This window comes from Leopardus geoffroyi, chromosome B1, assembly GCF_018350155.1.
Source record: "Leopardus geoffroyi isolate Oge1 chromosome B1, O.geoffroyi_Oge1_pat1.0, whole genome shotgun sequence".
Taxonomy (NCBI): domain Eukaryota; kingdom Metazoa; phylum Chordata; class Mammalia; order Carnivora; family Felidae; genus Leopardus; species Leopardus geoffroyi.
Window position 1 is genome coordinate 184319130 of NC_059327.1, and position 11194 is coordinate 184330323.

At 49.1% G+C, this 11194-nt stretch overlaps 1 long non-coding RNA gene across 1 annotated transcript in view; it reads right to left on the bottom strand.

Annotated features, from left to right (window-relative positions):
* LOC123596095 overlaps positions 1–8619 on the bottom strand; it is a 23960-nt gene extending 15341 nt beyond the window's left edge. Inside the window, exon 1 of the long non-coding RNA XR_006711526.1 lies at positions 8538–8619. This is a non-coding gene — a long non-coding RNA (uncharacterized LOC123596095). The remainder of the gene's footprint in view (positions 1–8537) is intronic.
* Between the last annotated feature and the right edge of the window lie 2575 nt (positions 8620–11194).

Consider the following 11194-nt stretch of genomic DNA (forward strand, 5'->3'; position numbering starts at 1 on the left):
TGTTGCCTACCACCTCCCTCTATGTGTCTCTCCTCCTTTCTCCTCTGTCTTCTCCCTCAATCGATCAAAGTCTTCTAACCTAAAATGGCTGCCCCTCCCAAATGTATGTGCTTTTCAAAGGACCGTCTCTTTGTGAAAGAAGGACTTTGCTATTGGGATCGCAGGAATCAGCTAGCGGGTGAGAAAAGCATTTACAGGGGCGCCTGGGTGGCGCAGTCGGTTAAGCGTCCGACTTCAGCCAGGTCACGATCTCGCGGCCCCTGAGTTCAAGCCCCGTGTCGGGCTCTGGGCTGACGGCTCAGAGCCTGGAGCCTGTTTCCGATTCTGTGTCTCCCTCTCTCTCTGCCCCTCCCCCGTTCATGCTCTGTCTCTCTCTGTCCCAAAAATAAATAAACGTTGAGAAAAGCATTTACAGACTGGGAGAACTTTTTTTAGGTCTCCTGACATCACAGTCCTAGCAGGCTACGGTGGGGCAGACCCCAACATGTACCTGATTTAGGGGGGGAAAGGCTCGAAATACTGAAAGAAGGGCTTGGCAAAGCTAGGCATATGTTTCATTCTATCATTTGCCCTGAAAAAGTTGAAGCACGGGTTGGCAAATCCAGCTGAGTGTATGAGGACTTCTCTTCCTCCACACCCTCCCTTAAAGTTTGGCCAGATCCCCAGTCCAAATGGCAGCATGTGTTCAGGAAGATGATTAATGTTGGCAGAAGGCTCCAGAGCATCTCTCAGGGCCCTCTTGTTTATTAAATATAAAAATCCATGTTTAAATATAATGTCAAGGGTATGACACAGACCAACATGATCCAACACAGACTGCTGGCCCGAAACTTCGATAGCTACATGTTCTTTGAGTTTTGCCTTCCAGGCTTAAATCCCTTAAAGATTTTCCGGGAAGGCTCAAACTACTCAAGGAAGGGGTCAATGGGGGCCAACAAAGCCCATCTATTTCTTTCCATCATCTGTTCTTAATGGCAAAGGCTGTAGCTTGCGGGTCTCAGATAAAGCCCATGGTTGGGTGGAAATCATGATCCTTAGAAGGCAGCCGTTCCTGACTACCTGGCCTAGGCTCGAGAACACAGCTATGTTTTCTGCCAGGGGACCCAGACGCCGTGTTCGCGCATTCATTCCTTTAGTGAAGAGTTGTTGAGAACCTTCTATGTGCCAAGCCCCGCTCCAGGACCTGGAGACATGAAGCACAGGCAATGCCCCGGTTCCCTGGTTAGATTCTGCAGGTGGAGAGACAGACAACACACAAGTAAACACATGGTTTTTCGGTCGTAAGGACTGTGAAGGAAACAAAACAGGACAACATGATACATGCAGATAACGGGATGCGTTACAATGAGATCAGGCGGTTAGGGGATAAGAGAGGCAGAAGCTTCCATGCTGCTTGCCTTGTGACAGACACTATTGTAAGGACTTCTCATTTAATTCTCATTCTCTCATTTAAGCTTCACGGCAACCCGCTGGGGCAGGTACTATCATTCCCCTTTTACAGATGAGGACGCCTCTGCTCAGAGAAGCAAAGTAACTCTCCCTACATCACAGAGCTGGAGGGTGGAGGAGTTGGATACGGGCCGGGTCTTGGGGCCACAGTCCGCCCTTCTGCCCGCTGTGCAACGTACCGCCTCACGGAGCAGGCAACGTTGGAGCTGAAACTGAGTAACAGGAAGGGGCCAGCCATGTAAAGATCTGGAGAAGAATGTCCCCAGTGAGGGGCCGAGATCGTTGAGGGAGGCACGGACCAGGGTGGCAGCAATGGGCGCAGCGACAGGTGGCAGTGTGGGCATCTGTTTTCACTCTTGGTGTCATTTCCCATCTCAACATCACCCCTCCTGCTAAACTACAAGGTCCCTGAGCACCAATGCCTCCCCTGTTTTCCTTCTCTTGTGTCCTAACGCCTCGTACAGTGCTAAGTTCGTAGATATATTCAGTTCTTTTTGGATTAGTGAATTAGTTTAATTCACCAATGAGTGTTGGACCAGTCTGATGTTGGTTTGAATCTCAAATCCTTCAGCTGTTACCTGTTCAACCTTGGGTAAGTTCCTTAAACTCTCTGATCCTCACTTTCATTTTCTGTACAGTGGAAATTATAAGACGATCACAAGGTTGGCTGTTGAGAGAATTAAATGAGATAGAGCCCAGCACAAGGTTGCCATAGGATAGTCCTACAGAAATGGTGGTGATCAAATTCTTTTCTGTACTACATACAAACAAGAGTTGTTCCAGAGACACGAACCCATTGTAGAATTTCCCACTGAAAGAGACTTTAAGCCCTTGTTACTCAAAGTGTCATCCAAGGACTAGCCCACCGCATATGCTGTGAGAGCTTGTTAGAAATAAAGAAACTCACACTCCAGGCCCACTGAATCAGAGTTTCTGGAAGAGAGGCCAAGTCATCTGTATATTTAATAAGCAGGGGCGCCTGGGTGGCTCAGTCGGTTAAGCGTCCGACTTCGGCTCAGGTCACGATCTCGCGGTCCGTGAGTTCGAGCCCCGTGTCAGGCTCTGTGCTGATGGCTCAGAGCCTGGAGCCTGTTTCAGATTCTGTGTCTCCCTCTCTCTCTGATCCTCCCCCGTTCATGCTCTGTCTCTCTCTGTCTCAAAAATAAACAAACGTTAAAAAAAAAAAAAAAAAAAAAAAATAAGCACAACCCAAGCCCCTCATCCTGGGTGATTCTCATCAAAGGAACAGTTGGGATGGTTTCAACTTGCTCCATTCCAAGGTCCCATCTCCTTTATACTGTTCCAAACACATGGACTCCAATCCTCTCCCTCTGCTGCTTGCTGCCTGGGCCTCTGCACGTCCCCAATAACCCAGTCTGGTTGTCATGCTTTGAACACCTGCTACTCCTAGCTGAGTCCCCAGTGAATGGACAACCACCCCATTAGATGTCCATGCTGGACCAATCAGCTGGGCTCGGGCTGGTCTAGTAGCATCGCACCAAATGGCAACATGAGCCTGGCTGGCTCACCGACCAGTGTCCCAGCTCCCTGCGAGAGACACCTTCTCTCCCCTGCAATCCTCCTGGCTCCCTGCTAGGCCTGAGGAAACACAGCAGGACAGGATGCTGAATGGCTGGAAGGCAGCCTCATTGCTGAGTCACCAACTACATAAACAAACGTTAAAGATAGATGTCTCACAGGACCGATCCCCCCTACGCCATCCAACATTCTCCAGGCCCATCTATGCTCGTGATTCATCAATCAACTCAGAGCCCGGGGTGCCCAAAAATTTGGTTGTTCATTTCTAAGATATGATCAAACCGTCCAGAAACTAAATTTTCTTCTCCTATGGGCGCAGAACTCACTTCAGTGAGGCGGGATACCTGCTGTTCATTCTTGGTGACTCATTCGGGCCTGTCCGGTGGGCTGAAACAAGAATGCCTCGCTTACCGCCCTGTAACACCTTTGCTTTGCATCTCAATACACCTGCTATTAAAAATCACTTAGAGGGATGGTGGGGGGTGGGGCAGCCAGTGAGGCGACTGCCTCTTGATCTGGGCTCGGGTCACGATCTCGCGGTTCGTGAGTTCAATCCCTGCTCCCAGCTCTGTGCTGACAGCGCGAAGCCTGCTTGGGGTTCTCCCTCTCCCCCTTTCTGTACTCTTCCCCGGCTCACTTGCGCACGTGCTCTCTCTCTCTCGCAAAATAAATAAACTTACAAAAAAAAAAAATCACTTAGAGACCATCTGTTTTGGAATGATAAGCTAAGTAATCATGCTGAAACACACCTTCGGCATGGCAGAGATCCCACCTGCCACGACCACCCCGCCTAGCATGATGTGGGCATTGGATTTACATCGCTTGGAGAATGTCATAAAGCATAGAGGTCTGAATGGACTTTAGAAAGACGCTCATCAAGATGAGGACCGGAGGCCACGTGTGGATCCTGCTTTTACCCAGTTCATTTGCCCGTGAGCCTTGTCTGTGCTTCCGGGGCCCGCATCCTCTACCGCGTGGAACGAGAACATCTAGTTCCCAGGCCGAGTTCGAACTTGCTGCCATCTACTGGCCAAAACGTAGCACTACCTTTACCTGAGTACGTTGACATTTTAACTAAGCGCATGTGAAACTTACAACGTTCGCAGAAAATTATGGAAACCGGATCGGTTAAAAAGACTTGGCAGTACGATTTCATTTTCAAAAGAACGAGTATAAACTGTCTTGGATGAAGCGTTTTAAAGGCTTAGATTATAAATTAGAGCTCAGTGAGATTTCCAAGCAATAAATTATGTTATACCCTCGTATGATGGAGGTGCTGTTTCTTAAAATTTGTTTTTAACGTTTATTTATTTATTTTTTTTGAGACAGAGAGAGACAGAGCATGAACACGGGAGGAGCAGAGAGAGAGGGAGACACAGAATCCGAAACAGGCTCCAGGCTCTGAGCTGTCAGCACAGAGCCCGACGCGGGGCTCGAACTCACGGACCGTGAGATCATGACCCGAGCCAAAGTCGGACACTTAACCGACCGAGCCACCCAGGTGCCCCTGGAGGTGCTGTTTCTGCTGGGTTTTATGGCTACCCCTTCACAGTCCGTGAGTTTGGAAAAAAAGCAAATTGGGTCTGAATGTGTCTCCTGAAGACACTCAGGCCCAGAAATGGAGAGATTTGGAAGTCTGGCAGGTGCAACAGCCTGCTTATGAGGATATGCCAGGAAGCCCATCTTCCTTTCCCAGAGAGAGAGAGAGAGAGAGAGAATTTACTATACTTTTAAAAAAACATCTGATCTGTCATGGAGAGGCGCTTGCAGAGAAATAGATCCCTTTAGGGGCGCCTGGGTGGCTCAGTCGGTTAAGCGTCCGACTTCAGCCAGGTCACGATCTCGCGGTCCGTGAGTTCGAGCCCCGCGTCGGGCTCTGGGCTGATGGCTCGGAGCCTGGAGCCTGTTTCCGATTCTGTGTCTCCCTCTCTCTCTGCCCCTCCCCCGTTCATGCTCTGTCTCTCTCTGTCCCAAAAATAAATAAACGTTGAAAAAAAATTTTTTTTTAAAAAAAGAAATAGATCCCTTTACACTATTCCTGCTGCATATCAGAAGGAAGTGTGGTCCAATAAATAAAATTTCCCCAGAAAGAAAAGGCACAGACACATACACTCACACGCATTCTTAATTTCCAAGATTCTTCCAAGACTCAAGTGGCTCAGGAACGGCCATCAAGAAGTCGACGGTCCATGGGGCGCCTGGGTGGCGCAGTCGGTTAAGCGTCCGACTTCAGCCAGGTCACGATCTCGCGGTCCGTGAGTTCGAGCCCCGCGTCAGGCTCTGGGCTGATGGCTCAGAGCCTGGAGCCTGTTTCCGATTCTGTGTTTCCCTCTCTCTCTGCCCCTCCCCCGTTCATGCTCTGTCTCTCTCTGTCCCGAAAATAAATAAACGTTGAAAAAAAAAAATTAAAAAAAAAAAAAAGAAGTCGACGGTCCTGAAATGGGCCCTGATTTTTATACGCTGATTGACCCCACGTCCAGTGACTGATTCTCCAGACTGGTCAGAGCGGCCCCTGCCTCACAGAACCACAGAAAGCCCAGTCCATTCAGGGACAGGTTGGCACACTATGCTGTAGCCCGGGAAAGATTCTTCCTCCTCGAAAACAGATTTAGAGTCTCGGAGAATTAGGTGTTTTTCCTCGGGAACAGGTGTGTTTTGTGTGTGCGTGCTGAAGAGTTGCCTCTTGGACAACTTCTCCCTGGCAGGGTTGCCCAAGTCCCCTCCCCCGCACCTCCCCATCCCACCCAGTGACCTGCTGGGCAGCCGCCATATATATAGCCTCGTTCATTCCACAAATTTATCCAGTGAATATCTGCGGGGCCGTAACAGGCCCTGGGAATACAGGGGTGAAATGAGACAGTTTTCCCCTCTCTAGGGTCTCGCCTGCTAGTGGGAGACTGAGGCAACACCCAAGGTCACAAATGCAGGAGTGGTAAGTACTAGGTAGAAAATTAAACAGGAAGTGCAACCAAGAGTGAATTAACTCGGGGGCTGGGGGAGAGAGATTCATTCGGGTGGTCATCTTTGAGAGCTGCTATTTGTGCGGACCTGAGGGAGACAGCCATGCCAAGATCTGAGAAGAGCAAACCAGGCAGAAGGAACAGCAGGTCCGAAGGCCTAGAGGTGGAAACCTCCTGGCGTGTTTGAGGAACCAACAGAACAGACGTCACATGTGTAACCTCAAACAATCATCACAAAACCCCCCCGGAAAAGTCCTGTTATTATTCCCATCTCACGGATGAAGAAACTGAGGCTGGGAGAGGTTAAGGAAATTACCCAAGGTCATCCAGCTAGCAAGGAACCCAGGTAGTCTGGAGTGCAAACTCTTCAAAAACCTGCATTATGTGAGGAGGCACACCTGCCATGTATCACCTGAAAGAACCGTGTGTCCTGTGGGGTGGGGAATAGGGGTGGAGGGTGGGTCCAGGACCCAGACAAAAGGCTGGCTCTTCCTTCCTCTTTTGGAGACTTACAGAAGAGGACACATCAGCCGACAGGAAAGGAAAACGCAGACCTAGAGCGTGCCAGCGTGGGTCCCCAGTAAGCTATGTTCTATGTTTCCTCTTGTATTACTGCGGGGACTGCCTTCACGCATCATTTTCAATTCCTCTCCGCTGAGCTCCATGGGTCCTAATTACCGGGTTTCTCTGAAGAGTCTAATGGCTTTGTGCAGCCCCACGGGGCATTGTCATGGAGGAGTGGAGACCCCCCCGCGTCCCTGCCTCCCCTAAGAAAGTGGCAGCAGAGGTCAAGGGCAGGGTGGGTCTGGGGTTTCAGAGGATGAACAGCCCCATGACAAAGGGTAGCCCTTGGTGGGGGGGTGGGGGGAGAGAGCCAATACCTGGGTCTTACTGTCTCACCCTAGAACTCAAGGTTCCTGAGAACAGTGCCATCATCTCTCACACACCACCCACCCGCCCTTACCCCCCAGCTCCTAGCCTAGGTCCGGGCTGGTACAGGGACTCAAGAAATAGGTGTTTTATGGATGTGTGATGTGTGTGACGGCCTAGTAGGACCTTCTGTCCCAAGGGGGCAGAAAATTTCCGGGTTGAAGCCAAAAGAAAATTTCTTGACTTGGTGATGGAAGGGATGGGAACTAAGTTGGGCTTCTCCCCAACGGACATGGGACACTGGACAGCAGGACAGCTATGCATTCAGAGCAGATTCAGAAACGTATTTTCTAGTCTCCCCCTTCCCACCCGGAACAATTGTAAGACGTCCTAGGCCCTAGGTACTCATTCTTCTGGGAGGCCATGCCCCACGTTCATATCAAATACCCACATCCCACGTTAAAGAAACATGGTTCTGCAGAAAAAAAAAAAAAAAAAAAATTAAAGATTCTTATAATTTTGCCTTTCGAATTATTTAGCTTCACGTATGTTTAATACATTTAATTGGCAAATGGTCAGTTTCTTGGCAATCACCAGGCACGCGCCAAAATCCTAGCCAAGTGAGAAAATCTATGTTATTTCCAAATATAATAAAATATGATACTTTATTGTATATGTTATATATTTTGCACATTATATTTTATTGTATTAAATAAGACGTAATAGAATAAACAGTATTGGAGTGTTACATTGGGTAATTAACTAGGTTAGCAATCCAACATTTTGTATCCATGTGGCACCAAGGTCCCTCCTCTCCGCCCCCTGTTTACTTTGGCTGTTGCTGTAACAGCCACCTGGGGCAGGAGCCACGTGACAGCACCTGACCTCAGCTACACCCCTCCCCTGGGGCTTTCCCGGCACCCCTTTCCCTATGGGAATTACAGAGGACCAAGATGGTCACCTTTTTAAAACACAGTTACCACATCTAAGGTGCTCCAGAGGGTTACCTACAATTATGAACCAATGAGTCTTGATTGGAATCGCTACAGGGGAATCCCGTGACCTCTTGGCCAACAGGGGAGGGATCAATGTTATCCTCTCTCCCCACCCCAGCAAGGAAACATTTCCAGTTGTGTTCTACTCGGGATGGTGCGCAGTGGGATGAACCCCACTTGCCGACGGCAGCGATCAGCTTTACGGCGCACGTTCACACGGCTTTCCCCCCTTACTGTGCACACCATTCCCAGTCTCCCGCTACTGATTTTGGTGGGGAGGGGATCGTTTCACAAAATAAGCTCTCTGTCTCTGACTCTGGTTTTCGAGGGAACCTAGCCCACCATTTATGTCTTTCTGCAAAGATGGTGGATTGACGGCTGGCGAAACACAGAGGGAGACGGAGAAGGAGACAGATGAAGATACCCTAGAAGTGTCCGTGAGAGCTGTAGGTCATGGCTGTAGGTCATGCAGGTGGAGGTCCCCACCCAGAGACCCAGAAGAAGTAGACGTGGTCATAAGATGCTGCACCCAGTTCTCCTGTGGCCCCACCACCCCTCCACCCTCACCAAGTAATTCTGGGACCTCAGCTGCATGTCCTACAATGTAACTCAATTCTGATGTGGAGGTGGCGTCAGATTCCACAGGTCAAGGGCTCAGCCCTACCAGACTGCACCCCTACGCCCTCCCCACTTTCGAAGTCAATTGCAAACCCCGGTTTATCACCTGTGCTTCTGTCGCCGGGGCATCCAGCACAACAGCCAAGAAAGGAAGAGAGAGTTCTTGAGCAGGAGGGCAGCACTTCTGCTGTATGGAGCTGGAGGTCAGAGCTTTAGTGCTCAAAGGGGAGGGGACACGCAGGGGGTATTAGATCACCAATGTTTTCTTCGGATTTCTGCCCATAAAACTCTTTTCTCAAGATTTCTCTGGTGCTTATCATTCAGTTCAAAATCAGCTATCGGTGACCTAGACAGGCAGTCATGAGGCCCTCCAAGAACATAGCATCCAGCACATATTTGATCCTAATCAGAACCGTGCAGGTTTATATAGGTCAGCCTTCTGGGCTAAAGGGGAACATGTTTCTGCTTCTATCCCTCATCACCTTTGACCCGCCGACCAGCTATAGGTTGGGGGTTCCAAGAACTCCGACTTGGAGTTGATTAATTTCCTAGAGCAGCCCACAGAACTCAGAGAATCATTTAATTACTAGCTCACCAGCTTATCATATACAAGGATATAACTCGGGAACAGCCAAATGGATACAAAGGGTAAGGTATGGGGAAAGGGCTTGGAGCTTCCATATCTGCCCCCACCCTCTCTCTTTCTCTCTCTCTCTCTCTCTCTCCCCCCCCCCCCCCCCCCACTCTCTGAATGCACCACTCTCCCCAGATCTCCTTGTATTCACCAACCTGGAAACTCTTCGAAACCCTCCTTGGGGGTTTTTATGGAGTCCTTGTGACATAGGCACGACTGATTAAACCATGGGCCATTGGTGATTGAACTACACCTCCAGGCCCTCTCCCCTCCCTGGGGGTCCAGACAGGGGGACTGGCAGTGGGGGTGGGGTTGGCTCACACCGGAAGGTTCACAATCACACAGGTGGCTCCACTAGTAACCAGCCCCCAGTCTTAAGTGCCTTCGAAAAGTTATCTCATTAACAGAACAAAAGAAACATTTACTTCTCTTATTATAGGAAATTCCAAGGGTTTAAGGAACTCAGTGCCAGAAATGAGGAGAGGGCCCTTGGGTGGCTCAGTCTGTCAAGCTTCGGACTTTGGCTCAGGTCATGATCTCACGGTTTGTGGGTTTGAGCCCCATATGGGGTTTGATGTCAGCCCAGAGCCTGCTTTGTCTCTTCTGTCCCCTCCCTCTCTCTGCCCCTCCCCTGCTGGTTCTCTCTCTAAATAAATAGATAAGTAAACTTAAAACACACACACACACACACACACACACACACACACACACACAGATGTCCAGTTAAATTCAAGTTTCACGGAAATGAGGACAAAGACCAAATATATATTTCTTATTATAAATCACAATATCACACATAAGCGAAGACCACATACAAGCCAGGTCTAGAGTCCCAGGGCGAAACTGAGGCATGAAGGACCCACTGAGAAGAAATCTGAGCCTAAAGAATCAGTCTAAGACAAGCCAGTCGGCCTCCAAAATTCCTGGAGGGAAGGGCATTGAAGGCCAAATGCGTCTGCCTCACGTCCTAGTGGTTGGGGTACCTTCCAGATGAGGCCCCTAATGTTTGACCTGGAGCCCAGTGTTTCCAAGGAAGATAGCATCCCATGGGAGTCTGTGGACGTGACCCACAGCCCCCCTAGCAGCCCTCCAGCAAGGTCCTGTGACAGAGCAGGGGGGTCACAAGGCCATTCACCCCAAGTCTCGTTGCCACAAATTTGTACTTCCAATGTGACTCCACAAAAAGCTGTATGCTATCATTGTTTTTATGCTGGGTGTGACAAAAGTGTTGATTTGATCCATGTAAGCACTCTAAATACACCACAGTTTTGAGGGGCGCCTGGATGACTCGGTCGGTTAAGCGTCCGACTCTCGATTTCAGCTCAGGTCATGATCTCGTGGTTCATGAGATGGAACCCCGCGTCGGGTTCTGCACTGACATTGCAGAGCCTGCTTGGGATTCTCTCTCTCCCTCTGCCCCTCCCCGGCTCACGAGGGCATGTGTGTGCTCTCTGTCTCTCTCTCTCAAAATAAATAATCATTTAAAAATAAAATAAAATAAACCACAATTTTGAGAACGGTATTGTAGCATTCCTTCACTTTTTAAAAAATTAGATGTACTGAGGTAACATTTACATTCAGTGAGATTCAATCTTTTTATGTGCATAGTTCTATGGGTTGGATGAAGAGATGTGTTCCCCTGCTCATGCTCTGTCTCTCTCTGTCTCAAAAATAAATAAAACATTTTAAAAAATTAAAAAAAAAAAAGAGGGGGGCGTCTGGGTGGCTCAGTCAGTTAAGCATCTGACTTCGTCTCAGGTCATGATCTCGCGGTTTGTGAGTTCGAGTCCCGCGTCGGGCTCTGTGCTGACAGCTCAGAGCCTGGAGCCTGCTTCGAATTCTGTGTCTCCCTCTCTCTCTGCCCCTCCCCTGCTCATGCTCTGTCTCTGTTTCAAAAATAAATAAAACATTAAAAAAAATTTTTAAAAATAGGGTTATCTGTGACCACAATCAAGATATGGAGTATTTCCTTTACCCCCCTACGTTCTCTGGCCCCCCTCAGTCCCCAACAGCCACTGCTTTGATGTCTGTCCCCAAAGTTTTGTCTTTTCTAGGTCATACGATGGAATCAGAGTCTGTAGCCTTTTGTGAATGGCTTCCCTCACTTAGCAAGGGGCATTTGAGATCAA